The 20,496-nt window shown below is 42.5% G+C and overlaps 1 long non-coding RNA gene across 2 annotated transcripts in view; it reads right to left on the bottom strand.

Annotated features, from left to right (window-relative positions):
* Window positions 1-891: 891 nt before the first annotated feature.
* LOC126321760 (uncharacterized) overlaps window positions 892-20,496 on the bottom strand; it is a 51,393-nt gene continuing 31,788 nt past the window's right edge. The window contains exons 4-5 of one of the 2 annotated variants that reach the window (XR_007558521.1): window positions 3,246-3,403; window positions 892-1,669 (exon numbers count right to left, since the gene is read on the bottom strand). This is a non-coding gene — a long non-coding RNA (uncharacterized LOC126321760). Of the gene's footprint in view, window positions 1,670-2,798; window positions 3,404-20,496 lie in introns of those variants that run through there. The other variant, XR_007558520.1, reaches the window with a different exon arrangement.

The raw sequence follows: 20,496 nt of genomic DNA, 5'->3' as shown, positions 1-20,496 counted from the left end.
ACACTAGATCGCGTGTTAAGGAGTAGGAGGAGGCAAGGAGTAGGAGGAGGCAAGGAGTAGGAGGAGGCAAGGAGTAGAGGAGGCAAGGAGTAGGAGGAGGCAAGGAGTAGGAGGAGGCAAGGAGTAGGAGGAGGCAAGGAGTAGGAGGAGGCAAGGAGTAGGAGGAGGCAAGGAGTAGGAGGAGGCAAGGAGTAGGGGAGGCAAGGAGTAGGAGGAGGCAAGGAGTAGGAGGAGGCAAGGAGTAGGAGGAGGCAAGGAGTAGGAGGAGGCAAGGAGTAGGAGGAGGGCAAGGAGTAGGAGGAGGCAAGGAGTAGGAGGAGGCAAGGAGTAGGAGGAGGCAAGGAGTAGGAGGAGGCAAGGAGTAGGAGGAGGCAATGGAGTAGGAGGAGGCAAGGAGTAGGAGGAGGCAAGGAGTAGGAGGAGGCAAGGAGTAGGAGGAGGCAAGGAGTAGGAGGAGGAGGCAAGGGAGTAGGAGGAGGCAAGGAGTAGGAGGAGGCAAGGAGTAGGAGGAGGCAAGGAGTAGGAGGAGGCAAGGAGTAGGAGGAGGCAAGGAGTAGGAGGAGGCAAGGAGTAGGAGGAGGCAAGGAGTAGGAGGAGGCAAGGAGTAGGAGGAGGCAAGGAGGAGGAGGAGGCAATGGAAAGAGTAAGTAAGACAGGGAGATGGAGAAGAACAAAGAAAGGAACCAACCAAAGGGAAGGAAGAAACCCAGAAGAAATGAAAAACCAAAATGAACACAAATATAGGTCGTGAAACTGTCTGTCTCAGGATGCAGGCGCTAACTACCCCCTTGAGGGAGAGGGACTCCTTTTAGTCGCCTCTTACGACAGGCAGGAATACCTCGGGCCTATTCTACCCCTAACCCGCAGGGGAGGAGACCAACGTGTGCTAGATGCTAGGCACTTTGTGAAACAAGGTCTTTTTCCTCAAGGATACGAATTTGATGTAGTGAGCTTTAACCACTTTTTATATAAAATTGTGTTGTACAACACTAAATTTGGGAGGTATGGCATGATAAACATTGATTAGTGTGAAAAATAGCACAACATTTTCATTGGGTTAATGAAAGATGTAAGAAGATAGTTCTCATATCACCATCGTGTGCAGTTGTTGAATCACAAAACACACAACTTTCAATTTTTATGTTTGTACATGCACTGCCCCGCACCTAGAAAAACATTTCACACAGTGTCCTGCAGCCCACTTCGGACAGCAAAAGACAAGCGCATTCCACAGGCGATAAGTTTCTCCACATCTAGAAAAATGTAGCTTTTGTTATTAAAATTTTCTGACCATCCACCATTCCACTGTAATGATGATTTATAAAGTGGGGAAGTAACTACAAGTTATAAAATTTATAAAGCAGAGTTGCATGAAGTTAAAGCATAAAATAATACTTACTAACCCAATATTTTTTTCAAAATTCTGTGAAACACTAATGTAAATATTTTAACCTCCAACTGTCTACTGCCTCCTATGAAATTGAGGACACCCACTAGTGGATGCTAGGGACCAAGTTGACCATCAATGCTGATTAATAATGTTTTCTCACAAGCAGTGTAAAGTGCTTTATATGTAACAGTAACTCCCGCATGCAGAAAAACATGCATGAAGGCATACCCAATTAAAAGCTGTTCATTGGTTACCATTTACTGTCCACCCATTGGCCACCTATAAGTCAACAAAGAGAAAGGATGCCAACATATTAGTTTCACAAAACAAGTGAAGTGCATGGATGTTACTTTGCAAGTTTAAGCTGAGGATATAAGCACTATCAAAACAGGCTGGCCCACAAGTAGCCTAAAAACGGCTCATCAGTGTGTATTTAATCAGCAATATCTAAATTCTTTGATATTACCTGCATGATATCATGAAAACCCTACTGTCACTCAAATAAAAATTAATGGTTTTCTTTTTTTACAACTTACAGATGAGAAAATTAACTATGCTACAAAGTGTCACACTAGATGTGGGGAATTTGACTATTTACTACGGGAAAGACCACACATTCTGGCACAGGAGCCGAGAAATTATATATCAAAATGACAAGCTTTCTATGAACTATGGAGGCCACTACAAATACAATCTCGATCATCAGAAGATCATAAGAAAACAATTCCTTTTCCTTCACAATAACTTCTTGGACATAGCACACACTGATGCTTTTTACATTGCTCCTGAGAAAGATAGCCCACTGTTGATTTACCAACAACTGAAAGGAGAGCTGAAGTTCACCCATAGAACTGAGCAACAGTTATTTGAGAATAGCAGGATCTAGAGTGAGCTGAATGATGAAATTCAACAATTAAGTAAGTTATCTATTTTCATACAAATAAAATTTACACGATCAAATAACTTCATTTTGTTTCCTCATTCACACAAATCAACGTGTGAACCCTCAATAGCACCTATAATACCTAGTCTGAATTTCATTTCTCTCCACATACGATTCAAGATCTCCATGGTGACATGTTCAAGTGGATTGCTAATGGATGCCTTCAATCCCTGTAGGTCTCTAGCCCTGGTTCAATATACCACATCCTTCACAACACCCCACGAAAAAATTTGTGGTGTAAGGTCAGGGTATCGTGGCGGACATCAAGTTGGACGATCTCGTCCAATCCACCTATCCGGAAACTTTTTATATGGAAATTGAAGTACATTTAGGGGCCAGTGGAGTGGTGCCCTGTCTTACTGGAATATGACACCAGGCTGCAGGTGTTCCAATTGTGGCACAGTAAACTCTTGTAACATGTCCACGTTAACACCACTGTTGATGGCAGTAACGAAAAAGAATGAATCGGTGATGCAACTGGAGATCAGTCTGCAGCAAACATTGACGTAACGACTGTCTCTTTCCATTTCATGTGTAACACGAGGATGCTGCAAATCCTAAATATGAACGTTATGACAATTCGGTTTGCTGGATACATGAAATGTGGCCATATCGGAGGAAGGAATCTTTTCCAAAAAGTCAATTCTTGCATCAACCTTGCATAGAATATCCACTGCAAATTGTCTGCACCTAGGATTGTCCATAGGGTTAAATGCCTGAAGCAGCTGCATGTAGGGATAGAGCCATTAACTCTTATGCAAGACATTGTGCAATGTCGATCTTCTCATTTCCAACTCCCTGGCTGCCGTACATACAGATTTTATAGAACTACTTGCTAACGCCTGCCGTGCCCTGTCCACAATGGCATCTGAAACTCATGGTGACCAGCCCTTTTTTTATGGAGAACACTACCTGTTTCCACAAATGATGTATTCCAAGTCTGAATGGTTCGTTGCATTTGGGTTTCAGGTATTGTCTCTATCTACCGGGCCACACACACGGAGCTTTCTCCAGAGGCGTCCACATTTTATCATGTTTTCAGGTTCACTTTTGCATCAAAATTGTATGACCTGGAAGGTAAAAGAAATTTTATGAGTTATTTTATCATACACTAGAAACAATCTGTTAATATCTCATATAGGTTCACAGTTACTAAAGTCATAAGTTATGAAGATGTACATGTATAGTGCAACATAAAAATAGAAAACTAAAAATTGCTATTATCAAAAGCTGTTAGTTTTAAGCATTAGGATACAACACACTATTTGATGAAAGTAATAATCACACTTAACAACTTTCACTATGATACTGTAATTCAACAAAGGTACAGAAGTAAGTAGAGAAACAACTCACAGGCCACTATCTACCCTTGGTTCCTCCTGCAAAATTCTGGAGGTTAAAGATCAAAAGTTATTCAGCTGAGTATTTTTTACAATGTAAATAGAGCACAGACAGACTTTGAGAAAAATTGGAATCGTAGGTGGTCTTCAATTGACGATACCAATAAGTGAAGAAAGTAAAGACAAGGATGAATCTGAATCTTTGCCAGTTTGTACAATATCAAAAGCTACAGCAATACTGGAACTGGATGATGTTAAGCATTAAGTGTTGAGATATGATCATCTTGAAGTTATGATGAATGTATTAAATAGACAGTACAACATAAAAATTAGTACAAAATAAGCACTAACCACTGGTATGTTTCTCAAACCTTTGGAAACATTACTACACACTGCATCTTATTGTAGTGGGTGTGTCATAATTAAAGTCGGGCTTTTTGGTTTTGCAGTATTTATTACATTTGACTTAGAATTATAAAAGATCAATTCAAACAATTTTGTTTGTATACATGTGCACATCTGTATGCAACTGAAGAATGTGTTAAATGAGTGAGACAGCCTTTTACACATAATGTGAGGAAACCAGTCTGGAATGCAAGCTGCAAATTAATAATTATATTGACATCTATGTATCTATGTGGAGACTGAAGGAGACAACTATGTCCTTATTGCTTGCAGTTTACAGGCTCTAAAGCATACAGCTACACTTTACATAGCAACTTCATAAACAAAATGTTGCAGCATGCCAAAGATTTTCTGGACCGCATCTTCTTCAGCAATGAGTTGACATTTCATCTAAGTGGAAATGTGAACATTCACAATGTGCACATTTGGGGTCAACAAATCCCCACAAAACGGAACAGCTGCTTTGAGACTTCCCTAAATTGAATGTTTATTTTTTTTATTTTGCTACATATCCCAGCAGAAAGTTGATGGGCCTTACTTTTTTGGTGAAGCAACTGTAACTACTATTTCATATTTCTATGTATTAGTACTATGGCCCCTTTAGTTGGAAGAATCTGAACCTCAGAACTTTATTTAGCAGCAAGAGGGTGTACCATCTCACTGGCCAATCTCAGAATGCAACTGGTTAAATGACGTTCTACCCGACTACTGGGTTGGTCTCAAGGGACTAGATGACAGAGCTCGCTTCACACGGCCTCCACATTTACCCCATCTGTTGGCACGCAATTTTTTCATCCTAGTGTTCATCAAGGATCATGACTGTGCTACCAGCTGATCTACCAACATAAGAAACAGGATTGAAGCAGTTGTTGCAACTATTTCTCTTGCGATGATTACTCCAGACACAGTGATCGAGGTTTGGGATAAACTCACCTATTGACTATATTTTTCACACGAAAAATTGTTACCAGATTAGGTATTTTTTGGTAGTACACTTTCCCACTTACGAAGTTAAAAATTTGCTAATGATATTCCACTGTAATTAGAATTTTGTGTGGATGAAACATCATCTCTGCCTCTCTCTAGGCAATTAGGCATGTCCACTACTGCCTCATATTACATTTATTTGCTGATGAAATCTGGAGGGCTACTGAACAATGCCAGCTATCAGTGTACTCTCTGAAGTGCTATGTCAAATGTTATGTAGATGCCATCTGTGGTGTTTTTGTTTCAAAATTATGGTTCATGTTCTTCAGCAATATTTTATTTATTTACTGTGGGCTGTAGCTTATACCATGTCATACAATAGACCAGTACAGTACTAAGCATGATAACAAGTGTACTGAAGATCACATAGCTGCTGTTCTGCTTTGCTCTTATTTTTTAGTGCTAGTTGTTGTCCTGGAGACTTCCAGCACGTCCATTAAGGACTATATTAAAATGGAATCGAGTTGGTGAAGTCAACAAATTTGTCATTACTTTTTTTTCATACATTCCACATTCCACAGTTACTATTATGTCCAAGAGGGGGGGGGGGGCAGAAAAGCTTTTTTACTGTGGTCCAACCAGTACAAGTTTTTAATATGTTTCAAGGCATTAATATTAATAAAAATGCATATCCAGAAGCCTCTACTCCCATGACAGGCACATTAGTTTGTCAGTGATCATGTTATCAGTAATCTCATCCACTGGTTGTTTTGAGAAACTTATTTCCACCACATCAATGATGTTATGGGTCTCTTAGCATGATACACACTTTTTTTCTAGTTTTTGTCTGTAGTTCACTGCAGTAGAAAAGAAATATTTGCAAATACAATGCTACGAGCAAAATGGTTTGCCTTTGCTCTAGTGAATCACAGAAAGGATTGAATTGTACAGCTATAAAACTCTTCTTAATCTACTTCTACAGACATACTCTGCAAATCAACATGAGATCACTGTGCAGGGTACATCCTATTGTACCCGTTATTAGGGCTTCTTTACACTCCATTCACATATGTAGTGAGGGAAGAATGAATGAATGATTCTGTGAGTGCTATAATTATTCTAATCTCGCACTCATGATCCCTACACGAGCAATACATGGGGGATTGTAGCATATGCCTAGAGTAATCATTTGGAGCCACTTCATGAAACTTTGTTAATATACTTTCTCAGGATAGTTTACACCTGTCTTCAAGCATCTTGGCATTTTAGTTCCTTCAGTATCTCTCCGCCACTATCCTCTGGATTAAACAAACCTGTGACCATTCGTGCTCCCTTTCTCTGCAATGTTCAATATCCCCCAATTAGTCCTATTTGGTACGGGTCCCACAAGCGTGAGCAATAATCTAGAACAGGTTGAACGAGTGATTTCTAAGCAGTCTCCTTTGTAGACTGATTGCGCTTCCCCAGTATTCTGTCAAGAAACAAAAGTCTACCACCTGCTTTACCCAAAACAGAGTATGTGATCATTCCATTTCATAACCCTGCAAAGTGTTACATCCAAGTATTTGTACAAGTTGCCCAATTACAACAGTGACTCACAGATATTAAATATATTTTTGTTTTGTGAAAAGCACAATTTTACATTTATGAACATTCAGACCAAGCTGCCAATCTTTCCTACACTTTGCAATCTTATCAAGAGGTGACTGAATATTTATGCAGCTTCTTCCAGACAGTACTTCATCACAGATAACTGCACCACCTGCGAAAGTCCGAGGCAAGTATTAATAGTGTCTGCAAGCTCATTAAAATACAATATGAACAGTAAGAGACTCAACACCCTTCCCTGGCACAACCCTGAAGTTACTTCTACATCTGACTATGACTCTCCATAAAAGGTACCATGCTTAGTCCTCAATCCAGTGGCAAATTTCTCATAAATATATAGTGTTACAACCATGAGCATTAGTTACCTGTGAGATTAGATGCTGCGAGTTGATGTTAGTCAAGAATGCCTCAGGTGACAAAGATGCGATAACTGACACCTCACCGATTTTGAACGAGGTCAAATTATGTGTCTACTAGAAGCTAGATGTTCCTTCTGCAATACTGCAGAAAAGACTCGGCAGTAATGCAGCCACTGTACACGACTGCTGTCAGTGGTGGTCACCAGAATGTACATTCACAAGACGACTGGGCTCTGGGCAGCCACGTGGCACTACTGAGAGGGAAGACAATTGAGTTTGGCGCACCGCTGTGGCACATCGTATTACATCTGCAGCAGCAAGGGGCAGCAGTTGGCATCCCAGTTACACAACGAACCGTTACAAACCAGTTACTTCAAGGACAGCTCCGAGACAGGTGCCCTGTAAAATTCATTTCACTGACTCCAAACCACAGCCATTTGTGACTTCAGTGAAGTCCAGCAAGAGCTCACTGGAGGTCAGGTGGGGGTCTGTCGCGTTTTCTGACCAGTGATGACCTCGTCTCGGTTAGGAGGGGGCCAAATGAGGGCCTGCAACCAACCTGTCTGCATGCTGGAACCACACCTGGAGTTATCATCTAGGGTGCGATTATGTACGACAACAGGAGCACTTTTGTGCTTATCCCACACACCGTGACTGCAAATTCTGTTTGATAGTCTTTTTGTTGTGCCTATCTGTGACAGCATCTCTGCTATATGGTGAGTAGCAGTCTATCCTTTCCATAATATTAATATCATTCCGCCCTGGATTTTCCATTGTTGTACTATTGTTCAACTATTACAGCAACTGACAATGTTGAACACACAGTACATTAACCATTGGAAAAGAGTAGTGGGTTAACAACGAAAATTCAGAAAATTACATAACTATCTTTCACTTCCTTCATGTCACAGAATTGGTGGGCAACTGACAAACTCCGCATTGAGGAGCCCATTACTGAATCGCAAAACAATGCAAAAACGGGGCAGCTGATCATAAAAAGAGAAAACTGGAAGTCAAAACATATAAACAAGAACGCCAAATAAATCAAATGGAACAGTTTTCTAGAAAACAGCCTAGAATCAGTAGGAAATGCATCTACAAACTACTTCAATAAATGTTTGTAAAAATCAAACAAGTATCATTTCAACTTCAGGAAATAACGTCATACATGGTTTCCATTTACCTGTTCCCAAGTATCAAGTAACAAGAGTCAAACAGGTTGAAAAACAGTCAACAAACCCCCATAAATGTATTGTATTTCAAATACTTAATGAAAGTCTCATCTGCCTTTACTGCTAAGCCACTAATGAACATGATTAACACATCCACAGCAGGCAATTTTTCCTGGGAGTTTAAAAACTGCAAGGATATTGTGAAACTCCACAAGGGTCTGTCCATGCTCTAACCTCCAAGTGTACTTTGGTAACACCTCTCACAAGTAGTATGAGAAAGTAGGGACAGCAGATCATATGATTAATATGGCCCAAAACAATGATGTTTTCATTTAAGTTTAAACTGAAAGAAATATTAAGTGAACTGAAGTCACCAAAACGGTATGTCAGCCTAATCTGAGGACTTAACTATGTTGTAAACCTATCCGACTTCTTAGAGAGAATTTAAAAAAACGCACGCACACACACGTATGCAAAACTTAAGAACAAATGTAACTTTCAAGTGATGTGTCACTGGCAAGTAATATAGCACAATGAAACTTTGAATGTACATAGAAGGAACTGCTCCGTGCCAGTACAAAAGGTAACTCAAAGCAACATGCTACGAGATATAAAGAAATGACACTTTTATTCAAAGACAAAAATTACATTCAAGCCACAACAATTTAGGACAGTCGCCTGGTCATGGATCTTAACCATTCAGCCTCTTGAATATATGCATGTAATTATTTCCAGAAAATTTTGTGGGCCCTGCTGTTTTATCACATCAGATATAATTTCTGTATTTTTGCGCGTCAGAAGTCGCAACTGTCCCCTCTGTTGCTCTGGGACAATGTTGAAGGTAACACATTCCTCGAGTGCTCTGACGCAGGCAACAAAAGCTGGTGCTGCCACTGGAAACCGGAGTTTAAACCATTTAAAATGGAATGGTGTCATGAACTGTCCCCTCGTCCCAACAAATTCAAGAGCCAGCCACTGCTGAAGAAGAGATGCTCATCCTGTTCTTTGATTACCAGAGCCCATTTCTTATTGATTTCAAGGAACCTGGTGTCTCCATCACTGGACAATGTTTCTGTGCAACACCAGAGGAATTACTGCATACTATTAAGGCGAAACGTCTGGGAAAATTGCAACACGAGGCACTGTTTCCTCTTAACCCATATGCCCATGTCGCAAATGTCGTAAAGCAGATGTTACACTAACTCGAGTGGGACACACTCAAGCACCTGTCCAATAGTCCTGACGTCTCCCCGTGCAATCATCACACCTTCTGCCCTTAGCAAACAACTGTCAAGCATCAACAATTCCTGTCAGATGAGGATGTCCAGCAGGCAGTTACAGACTTCTTCATGCAGCCAGAAATGGTGTTTTACTGAACAGGTTTCTCCAGCCCGGTATGTCGGTGGGATGACTGCCTCAGTACTCACGGCAATTTCGCCCAACCGGCACACAGTTCTGGACTGTACAGCTTTCAAACGGAAACTTTTCGATCCTCTCTCTTACACAGCATGTATAATAACTGCAGTACTGTAGGTAATCAATACGGCCAGAGCTGGCGGCTCGAAGCTTCCTGCGGGCGCCACACGCAGTGCTTTCATCACCCTGCCAATGAAGAACCTCCACATCGCCAACCAATGGAGACCACCCAGACAGTGTTACATGCGGCCGCCATCCGAGCACCAGACTTCTACCTTTCGAAAAGTTCTGTGTTGCTAGTTGGTGACAAACATTACTTCAAGTTGTTGACAGTTAACTTCAGTGGCAAATATTCAGTGTACTTGGGTGCCGCCTGTGTCACACCTCAGCTTATAGCTAACCACGATCACTCAAGTTGCCAACAGTGCAGCAGTTGTTCTGCACTAAGTTGACAACAACATATTTATTTAAAATGCATTTATGTCCACTAATCTTTTGCTCGCCCGTCCAGATTCCTACGGCGACACATCTTCAGGCCACCTTCCACCCATTTGTCACAGGCCTAACGGCTACCGACGCTCGACACGGCAGGCGGTGAACTTCGTCAAACCTACGACGCCTTGTCGTTTTCCTCCCTTTGTCGCCTAATTTTTACCACTTTCTGCACATTTTTGTTTGTGTTTGTACCATTTGTGCTTCTGGAAATTTCTGTCTCAGATCTACACTTGTCACTTTTGTTCAGTTTGCTTGTTTGCGCTGCCACATATTTGGCTTTAGTATTTTTTCCTTTGCTACGGCTAACCTACCACCCCAAGCCTCATGCTCGCCCGTCTCTCAATTAGCAGCACCACAATTACGGGTGCCTTTGCTTCCAACACTCCATCTAAGGTGTCTTCTTCAGTTACAGACACAACAAATGACGCAGCTTATCAAGATGATGAGGGCTTCGTTCAAATGCAGATGGCAGCCAATGAGACTCTCAGTAAGACACCACAAACTACATCAGCACCACAATTTATGGAGCCATGAATGGTGCCCCCATTTCACCCATTTGAAGGGGAAAAAAAAGAAAGAGGACTGGAATGAGTACTTCGCTCAGGCTGAAGCTCACCTATCTGAAAAAGTACCAGTTACTGATAAACAACCTTTTTTCTTGATACTTCCTGGCAGATTAAATCAGTGTGCCGGACCGAGACTGGAACCCGGGACCTTTGCCTTTCGCGGGCAAGTGCTCTACCAGCTGAGCTACCAAGCACGACTTGTGCCCCATCCTCACAGCTTTACTTCTGCCAGTACCTCGTCTCCTACCTCCCAGACGTTACAGAAGCTCTGGAGAAGACAGAAGCAAAGCTGTGAGGATGGGGTGTCAGTTGTGCTTGGATAGCTCAGATGGTAGAGCACTTGCCCACGAAAGGCAAAGGTCCCGAGTTCGAGTCTCGGTCCAGCACACAGTTTTCATCTGCCAAGAAACTTCATATCAGAGTGAAAATCTCATTCTGGAATCTTTTTTATTATCAACAGGCAGTGTGTCAGTCAATTGATTGCGCTCCAAAGTATTCCCCACTTCACGGCCAGAACTTTTTAACTATGAAGGTTTAATCCAGTTTCTGAAAGGCAATTGTGATGAGGAAGTTCAGGAGGTGGTTGCCAGGTCCAGGTTTTCAGACTAAACAAGCAGTCTGGACAAACAGATAGTGGGCGAGAGACCTACAAGGACTCAGATATCCAGTCACATAGCCAGCCAGACCAGCAAGGTACCGGCATGAAGGCTTGCCCACACTGCTTCTTAGCTCATAAGTATAGCTTCTTTTTCAGGTGTCAAGAATGGTCATGTTCAAGAGGTGTGCTTACAGAAAGAGAAGCCTCCCTCTCCTAACATACACCCACACAAATCAAATTTTGTTGTACATGATGTGCATTCCGAACCGAACAGAACTTGTAGTGTGGAAGAGGAGAATGGTAGTTCAAATTCATGAGGTCAGTGGCATTTTCTTTAGCACAACGCAGCTCTTTGTGGACCTTGTAATAGGTGGCTGCACTATTCAGTCGCAATTAGCTACGACTGTCTCAGTTTCTTTCCGCAGTCGCAATACTTATGATCATCTTGGCAAGTCCAAGCTGCACAAATCGTACATTACACTTGCACCATATAACGGACATGACATTCCAGTGCTAGGTTCTTGCAGCCTTCCTTCCACGTAAAAGAATATGCAAAAGACTGAAATTTCAGGTTTTACGTTCATGGAACAGTGCAAATATGTCTGACCATGATTTGTTTGGATTGTGTGTGTTACAAATGTGTTGTCAGTTGCTAATTTTAATTTGAAGGGCAGTGTTTGTAAATTGTGTGCTGAATTCAAAGACTTTGCTCAGTGATGGCTTAGGCATAGCTTCTAATTCTGCTGTGTATGTGACCACTAAAAACAATGCACAGCCTCACTTCTTCAGGTCTCCCACTATACTACACATGCTCAGGGAACAGGTTGACTGGAACTTTCACTGTGGCATCCATCACAGCAAGTCAGTGGGCATCTCCGTTAGTACTTGTCAAGAAGCCTTCAGGCAAATTGTGTATTTGTCCAGAGTAAGGCAACATTGTACTCCAAACAGTTGATAAAGAAACTGAAGAATAACAAGACCCCAGCATTCCTGCAGAACTGCTAAAATGTGGAGAAGCAACATTAGAGCAGTCTCTAAGCTTATCAATCACATGTTGGAACAGGAAAGGATACCAGATGAATGGAATGAAGGAACATTACATCCTATACATAAAAAGGGAGACTGAATGGAGTGTAGAAACCACCATGGAATCACCCTCCTGAACCTGGGGTACAAGGTGTTATCTAATATTATTTTTGATTGGCTACTGCCACAGGTGGATAAAGAAATTTAAATACACCAAAGCGGGTTTCGACAAGGAAGGTCAACAATAGACCAGATTTTCAATCTGCACCAAATTTTGGAGAAAACTGTCGAATATAGAATTGAAACACATCACCTGTTTATTAACTTACGGCTGCATATGACATTGTCAATAAAAAACAGTTCTTTACAGGAGATGCGCATACATGGAAAGCTCCTGAGAAGGTTAAAATGATGTCCGACATATGAAGCTGCATTTGAGTTTGAGGAAGTTACTCAGACCTCCCAGAAATAAAAAAAATGGAGTATATCAAGAATATGCATTACCTCGAGAAGGTAATTAGGGAAGCAGGCCTACAGATCAGGGGCTCCACCTTCAACAAGTCAGTGCAGATTTTAGCATATACAGGTGATGTAGACATCCTAGCACGGACAGTACCAGCACTCAAAGAAGGTTTTACAGCCGTAGTCAAGCAAGTAAGAAGATGGGTCTTATGATAAATGAAGATAAGACTAAATACATGGCCTGTGGGAAAGCATGTCAACCCAATATTCCATCAACTTTCAGTGTGAATGCACACACATTTTAAAGAGTTGATAGCTTAAAGTGTCTTGGTTCCACAGTCACTTGCTTTAATGAGATCTCAACTGAAACTAGGATTAGACTGATATCAGCAAGTAAGTCATATTTTGCCTTCAAGTAATTTATTCCGGTCAAGACTCCTAATCTGCCCAACAAAATTCACTATTTTTAAAACCGTTCTCTCTCACGCTTCACAAACATGGGCCTTGACAGAAACCAATGCAAGGCTGCTCTATGGATTTGAGAGGAAAGTTTTGAGGAGAATAACTTGCCCTGTGTGTTATATAGAACAATGGAGAAAAAGGCACAATGCAAAATTGTACAATATATGTGCCGATGCTCCTGTAACAAAAATCATACAATCGAGAAGGATAACATGGGCACGTCATGTGGCAAGAGTGGATCAGTCTGAGGTGATGATTCTCTTTGGTAACCCAGGAGGACAAAGAGGATGACGTCAACCTTGAGCAAGATGGCTGCATGCAGTGAAAGAAGACCTGTGGATGGTGGAAGCTCATTGAGAAAACCAAGGTTCATCCTTGAGTGTAGTGCCATAGACGAAGAAGAAGAAGAAGAATAATAATAAGAAGAAGAAGAAGAAGAATAATGCAACATTGTATCCCCGAATAGTGACTGATTAATTTTCTCTGACTCGACCTGATGAACTAGTTGACCGTTTGGGAGCTGGTCGTTACTTGAAGACTGATTTACACTATGCCTACCTCCAGATCGCTTTAGATGAACAATCACAGCAGGTATGTGTCATTAGTACACAAAGGACTCCTCAAACTTCTTCATTTGCTGTTCAGTAGTGCATCCACACCTCCAATTTTTCAGTGCTATTTGGAACAAAGTGCTGCACCTGTGTCTTTGTGTATCAGGTCCCAAAGCAGACTGCGCACCATGTGCCAAGTGGTATCAGAAGAGGTCTAAAATGCAATAGACCTGAGTGGGTGTTCTTTCAAACTGAGATCGAGTACTTGGGGCATGTAATTAATTCTCAGGGTGTTCATCTGCTGTATTCACACTCGCAGGTCCTTCGTAGCCTCAAACCTCCAAAGAATGTTTCTGAACTGCAGCCAGTGCCAGGCAAGCTGATGTATTCACTCCAAATCCAACTCCGACTGCGGCACCACTACATTGTCTTTGCTGAATTATGTACCTTTTGTGTCGTCCCAAGAATGTGACACTGATTTTTGATGACTCAAAGACTCTTTTTCTGAGTGATCATCGCCTCTTTCATTTTGATCCTTAAAAACCTATTGCCTTGACCACAGATGCCTCTTAGTAAGGCATTGGTGCTGCACCCTCCTGCAGGATTGGTTCTACTGACAGATCAATAGCTTTCAGCTCCAAATTGCTTAACAAAGCTCAGAGCAACAATCTGCAAATAGAGAAGGAGCTTCCTACCATCATCTATGGAATGACTAAAGTTCATCAGTATTTGCACAGAAGAAAGTTCTACTTGGTTGCTGTCCACAACCTTTTGCAGTAACTTTTTAACCCAGCCAAGCTCATCCAGAACTGCATTCCACATAAATTGCAATGTTCGGGTCTCATCGTATTACACTACAAGGCGAGATAATGCATAGGCCCGCAACAAAGCGTGCCAATGCAGACACATTTTCCCATCTTCCTTTGGCACTGGGTGCAGACTTTGAAGCATCACGAGCAACTTGTTGCTACACTGAGTCACAGGACTGTCAGTTTCCATTAGACAACCAGAAGATTGCCCAGGCAATGACAGCAGATCCCTACTTGTGGATTCTGCTGCACTACATCCACACCGATTGTCACTCACTATGGAACAAACTGGTAGCCTGGGATTTGTCAAGACTTTGCATATCGGCGTGACTTGCCTGAGCTACAAAGTGTCATACTGCAGTGTACTGAAACTGAACAGTTGTGTGTGACAATTCCAGAAGATATCTGGAGACATTTTCTTATTCTGCTTCACCAGGGTCACTAAGACACAGCCATACCAAGCAATTAGCTCACCGACATGGTACGCAGTTTGCCACGGACTCCCAAATAGAGCAGGTAATGATTCAGTGTCTTACTTGTGCAAAACACAAGGCAGGTTCTCCACAACAGTTCTTCGATTGGCCAAAGCCAGCACTAGGATTTGGATTTTGCCAGACACTACCAGAAAACTCATTGGCCAACTGTCTTTGAAATATACAGCAAGTTTCCATTTGTGGTTCCCACACACTCTACAACGATGTGTTGCAGTCTTCAAGCCTTGCATTCCACATTTCACCTTTATGGTCTACCAGCATTGCTTGTGAATGACTACGGATCATAATTTGTGTCTGCAGAATTCAATTACTTCTGTCATCACACCACAAGGGCAGCAGTCCAACAGAGAAACAGAATGCTTTGTTCGCACATGTGGGACCATCTTTTGCTCCTCTTCTTCTTGTCCTACCACTCCCGGCCTCGCAACAGCACACCACCAGCAGACTTGCTTCACAGACTGTGCTACCACTCCTTGCTCTAGTTGCTGCACCCACCGCAGCGGCCTGCACCTGCTCCACTCACTAATACAATGTAGAAGTGAAACAAATCCTTTTCTCTAATTTTTTTTTAAGGTCACACAGTGGTCAGAAGTGCTGGGAACAAGATATTGTCATAATGTTGCTTGCCAATTGCGTATTTTGACAGAAGGTCCAGGCAGATTGCGGAGGGGGCACCTGAATCAACTTCACACCTGTAAATTGGGTTATTCTGTAACTGATACTCTGTTCTCAGGTTTGTGGTCTGCCCAAGTAATGCAGTTTGGATCCACTTCAGCTTTATGGGGCTCTGGGATGAGATGGGAAAGTATTAGATATCTTGGCGACAAACAGACCTGAACTTTTTGAGGAAGTTCATCTACAAGGAGGTATTAGGGACCATAATGTTGTGGCTTCTACGTCAGTTCAAATGGTTCAATTGGCTTTGAGCACTATGGGATTTAACATCTTAGGTCATCAGTCCCCTAGAACTAACCTAAGGACATCACATAAATCCATGCCCGAGGCAGGATTCGAACCTGCGACCACAGTAGTCACTTGGTTCCAGACTGAAGCACCCAGAACCGCTCGGCCACAACGGTCTGCTTCAATGTCAGTGGAAGCTGCAAACAACCAAAGAAACAGTGTAGAGTTTTCTTGTTTGGAAAATCAAATAAAAGTGTCATTAATGAAGATATTCATAGTCAGCTCCAAGCATTCACCACAGGACACTAAGATATTGAGCACCTTTGGATGGAATTTAGAGGTATTGTCCACCATGTCCTAGAGAAATTAGTGCCTAGCTAAAATATAGGCGTGCCTAGCTAAAATATAGGCGAGGGAAAGGATCAACCTCAGTTCAACAAACATATTAGCAAGTTGCTGAAAAGCAGAGAATTTTGCACAGTTGTTTCAAATGTAGTCATTACCCTGCTGACAAACAGAAATTATGTGAAATGAAAGCACCAGTCAAAAGGTCAATAAGAGTTTCTTTTAACAAATTTGAAAGCAATATTTCATCTGCAGGTTCTAAAAATAACCCCTAAAAATTTTGGTCGTACATAAAATCTATGAACGCTACAATAATTCAATACCTTCTCTTGCTGACAGTACAGGTAATGTAATGGATGATAAACTGAAGGCTGAAATTCTAAACCCAGCTTTCAAAAACTCACTTAAGGTACAGGACTGCAGCACCATTCCCACTTTCAATTACTGAACAAATCCAAGGATGGCTGACAGTGTTTAGTGTATCTGGGACTGTGAAACAGTTAAGATCCTTAGTTGCCAGAAAGGCATCTGGCCCAGACAGTATCCCCGTAATATTTTATCTTGACTATGCTACAAATAGAGCACCATTCTTATTCATCACCTACCAGATATCAATGAAACAGAGCAAAGTTCCTCAGCTGGAAGAAGGCCCAGGTCACAGCAATTTATAAAAAGGGTAGAAAATTGGATGCACACAATTACCAGCCAATTTCACTGATATCGATTTGTTGTACAATCGTGGAACATATTTTGCGTTCAGATATAAAGACCTTTCTAGACTGAGAAGCTGATCTGCAGAAACCATCACCGTTTCAGGAAACAGCAGTCATGTGACACACAGCTGGCCCTCTCTGTGCACGGTATACCTCAACTTTCGAAAGGCGTTCGACTCAGTTTCCCACTGTCGCTTACTCCTGAAAGTGCATGCTTATGATCTATCTGATGACATATGCGGTTGTATAGAAAGTTTTCTAATAGACAGAAAGCAGTATGTCGTCCTGAATGTGGAGACTTCAACAGAAACAAGCCCAACATCAGGTGTGGCCCAGGGCAGGATAATAGGTCCGCTCCTTTTTACAATTTACATAAATCATCTGGTTTATGGTACTGACAGTGCCATTAGACTGTTTGCCAATGATGCTGTTGTCTACAGGAAAGTAGTATCACACAAAAACTGCGAACAAATCAACGAGGATTTGCAGAAAATAAACACATGGTGTAATGAATGGCACTTATCTCTCAATATTAGGATGTGTTACCTACTGTGCATAACAAAGCAAAAATCCCCATTAATGTACGAGTACAAAATGAATGCCCAGTCTTTGGAAGTGGTAACATAAGTCAAGTACCTGGGTGTGACTATAGGAAATGATCTCCAATTGAACGATCAGATTACACAAGTAATGGGTAAGGCAAACTCTAGATTGCGGTTTATTGGTAGAATCCTGAAGTGATGGAGTCCTTCAACAAAGGAAATTGCTTAGAATACTTTTGTTCGTACAGTCTTAGAGTATTGTTCATCTGTGTCGGACCCTTACCAGTTGGGTCTGATACAAGAGATTGAGAAAGTCCAAAGAAAAACACCAAAAACACACTGGTGCATTTAGCCATCGCAAGAGTGTTGCAAATCTCATAGAAAGTTTGAAGTGGGACGCACTTGCAGACAGACAATGCGCTAAACAGAAGGGGCTGCTCACTAAATTCCGAAATTCAATGTTCACTGAGGATGTAGAGCATATATTATTACCGACTACTTTCGTATCACACAATGATCACCATTCAAAGATAAGGAAAATTAGAGCTTGTACTGAGGCATTCAGAGAGTCATTTTTCCCTCACGTGATCTGCGAGTGAATACAGAGGTAGAAAGACGACTTTGGCACCATAAGTGCCCTCTGCCATGCACCGCTTGGCAGCTAAGAGTATATATGTAGACGTAGATGTATCGCCAACACATAGTGGTGAACTGATCGGCCTGGAGTCTGCTGCACCTTAACCATTGCCAAGTGGACAGCCGATGTCCATAGGTGTCTGTTTTCTCCATTATGCGGCTAGCCACGGGGGCTGCCACACCACTTCAAGATGTCGCTGTGGTCTCCACCAGAAGACCTCGCACTGTCGCTGAGTGCAGAGTGGTGCCCTCTGCCTCATTTCTTAGCTGACATTCTGGGATAGTCATGAGACAAACACCAGGAAGTGGACGTGAGCTCTGGCACCAGCCGCCGCTTCCTGCTCCCTCCACGACCACCACCACCACCACCAGCATAGCTGCAATCAGAGTTGGGGAGGGGGGTGGGGGTGGTGGAAATATAGTATCTTAGGTTCCAAATACTGCCAGAGGCAGCACCTCAAAGATTCCTGCACTCCTACGAGCAGAACTTTCAACACCGATGCCAATGAAGAACCTCCTCCAGGTTCTTGACTTCTGAAGACCACCAGGATGGTATTACAAGTGCCAGCAATATGGGCAGCAACCTCTACTTCTGCTTCTACTTGCAGCTTCGTGCTTCTGGCGACAGTTTCACGTTGCTAGTTAATGCTGAACATTACTCCAAGTTGTTGATTGTTAGTGTACTGTCTGCCACGGGTTCCCCTAAATGGCAGACAGCACCGCATAACAGCCACGCTATGAGGGAAACAAACCAACAGCCAAACACGTGAAGACATCAGGTAAACACGCCGAAGATGCCAGTCAATTAATAGGAACCTTTCCTTGCAGAGGCCGCCGCCACATATCCGGCCACGGATTCCTACGCCAGGTTTCTATTGGCTCCAGCTCACTATATAGGCCCGACAAGTCGAAGGCAGACCAGTCTTCCTCCGCTGCTAATGGCAACCGCTATAGCAGAGTCTCCGAGAAGACATCACCGAAGCCACTGTACTGCAACGCCGATCGAAGTACCAGCCTACCCAGAGGAACCACATCTCCGGCTAGATCGACGGATGTCTACATCTATTGTACAGCCAGCTATTGTATTGTATTGCAGAAGAAGTTACGTTCAATAAACTGTTAGAGAACACAACAGTTAGCTCTACTGGCAAACATTCAATTTATAGAGACACATACACGAGTCAGGCCTCTGCTTGTACCTACCCACTATCACCCTCAAGATGCCAATAGTGCAGCAGTTCCCCTGCGATAAGATGAGTACAATATATTTATTTCATGTGCACTTGTTCCACTAATCATTTGCTTGCCTGTCCGGATTCCTACGGCAATAAATCCTTCTGACGCCTTCCTCCTATTTGTCATCAGCGATGTGGGCGTAACAGTTGCCAACTTGTGCAACAGTAATAACCAGGAAATATCAGTAAGAATGGAATACCAAGACTGAAGCACTCCTGTTAGAGAAGGGATGTAGTCTTTTGTCCCTACTGTACAGAACAGGGATGGTAATGAAAGTAGGGTTCCGGGATGGGTTGAAATCCAGGGTCAAGAATATCAATCCTCAGAGAAAGTGAAGTTAAGTAATGCACGATCAGTTGAGTGGATGATTAGCCTAATGAGCAAAGGACTGATAAGAAATAAGGTTATCCACAGAATCGCCTACAGACATTCCTCCAGAATCTCAACACCTTCTCCCCATTTACTTCACTGCCCCTTCTCCATCCAATAAGCCACCATCAAAAGTACCATGAATACATTCCTTTTCCAGGAACAGATCTCCCTGGCCTCATCTCACTAGTCACCTCCCACACCTCACATATCCACAGTCGGGCCACAAAAGGGCTCTCCCCTCACGACTCTGTACCACCCACAACTGGAGAAACTGAATGACATTCTCCACCAGAGTTTCTATTTCCTCTCATTGTGTCGTGAAATGAGGAATGTCCTATCCACTATCCTTACAGTGGTATTCCGCCAACCACTGAATCTTCCTGTAATGCCCCTGTAATAGACCCAGATGCAAGTCCTGTCCCATACATTCTCTCACTACCACCTGCTCCTGTCTCGTCACTGGAATCTCCTACCCCGTAAAAGGCAGGGGGGCCTGTCAAAGCAGCCGTGTGATCTACAAACTAAGCTGCAACCACTGTGCTACATTCTACAAGGGCATGACAAGCTGTCTGTCCACACGAATGGCCACCACCATACTGTGGCCAGGATACAGCTGAACTACACATTTGTTGATTGTGCTATCTGACAAAATGTGCTTCACTTTAAGGAATGCATCATACCAAGAACAGCTTTTCTGAACTGGATGGGTGGAAACTCTTCACGACA

Source organism: Schistocerca gregaria, unplaced genomic scaffold (assembly GCF_023897955.1).
Source record: "Schistocerca gregaria isolate iqSchGreg1 unplaced genomic scaffold, iqSchGreg1.2 ptg000763l, whole genome shotgun sequence".
NCBI lineage: Eukaryota > Metazoa > Arthropoda > Insecta > Orthoptera > Acrididae > Schistocerca > Schistocerca gregaria.
This window is presented reverse-complemented; position numbering and strand designations above follow the sequence as displayed.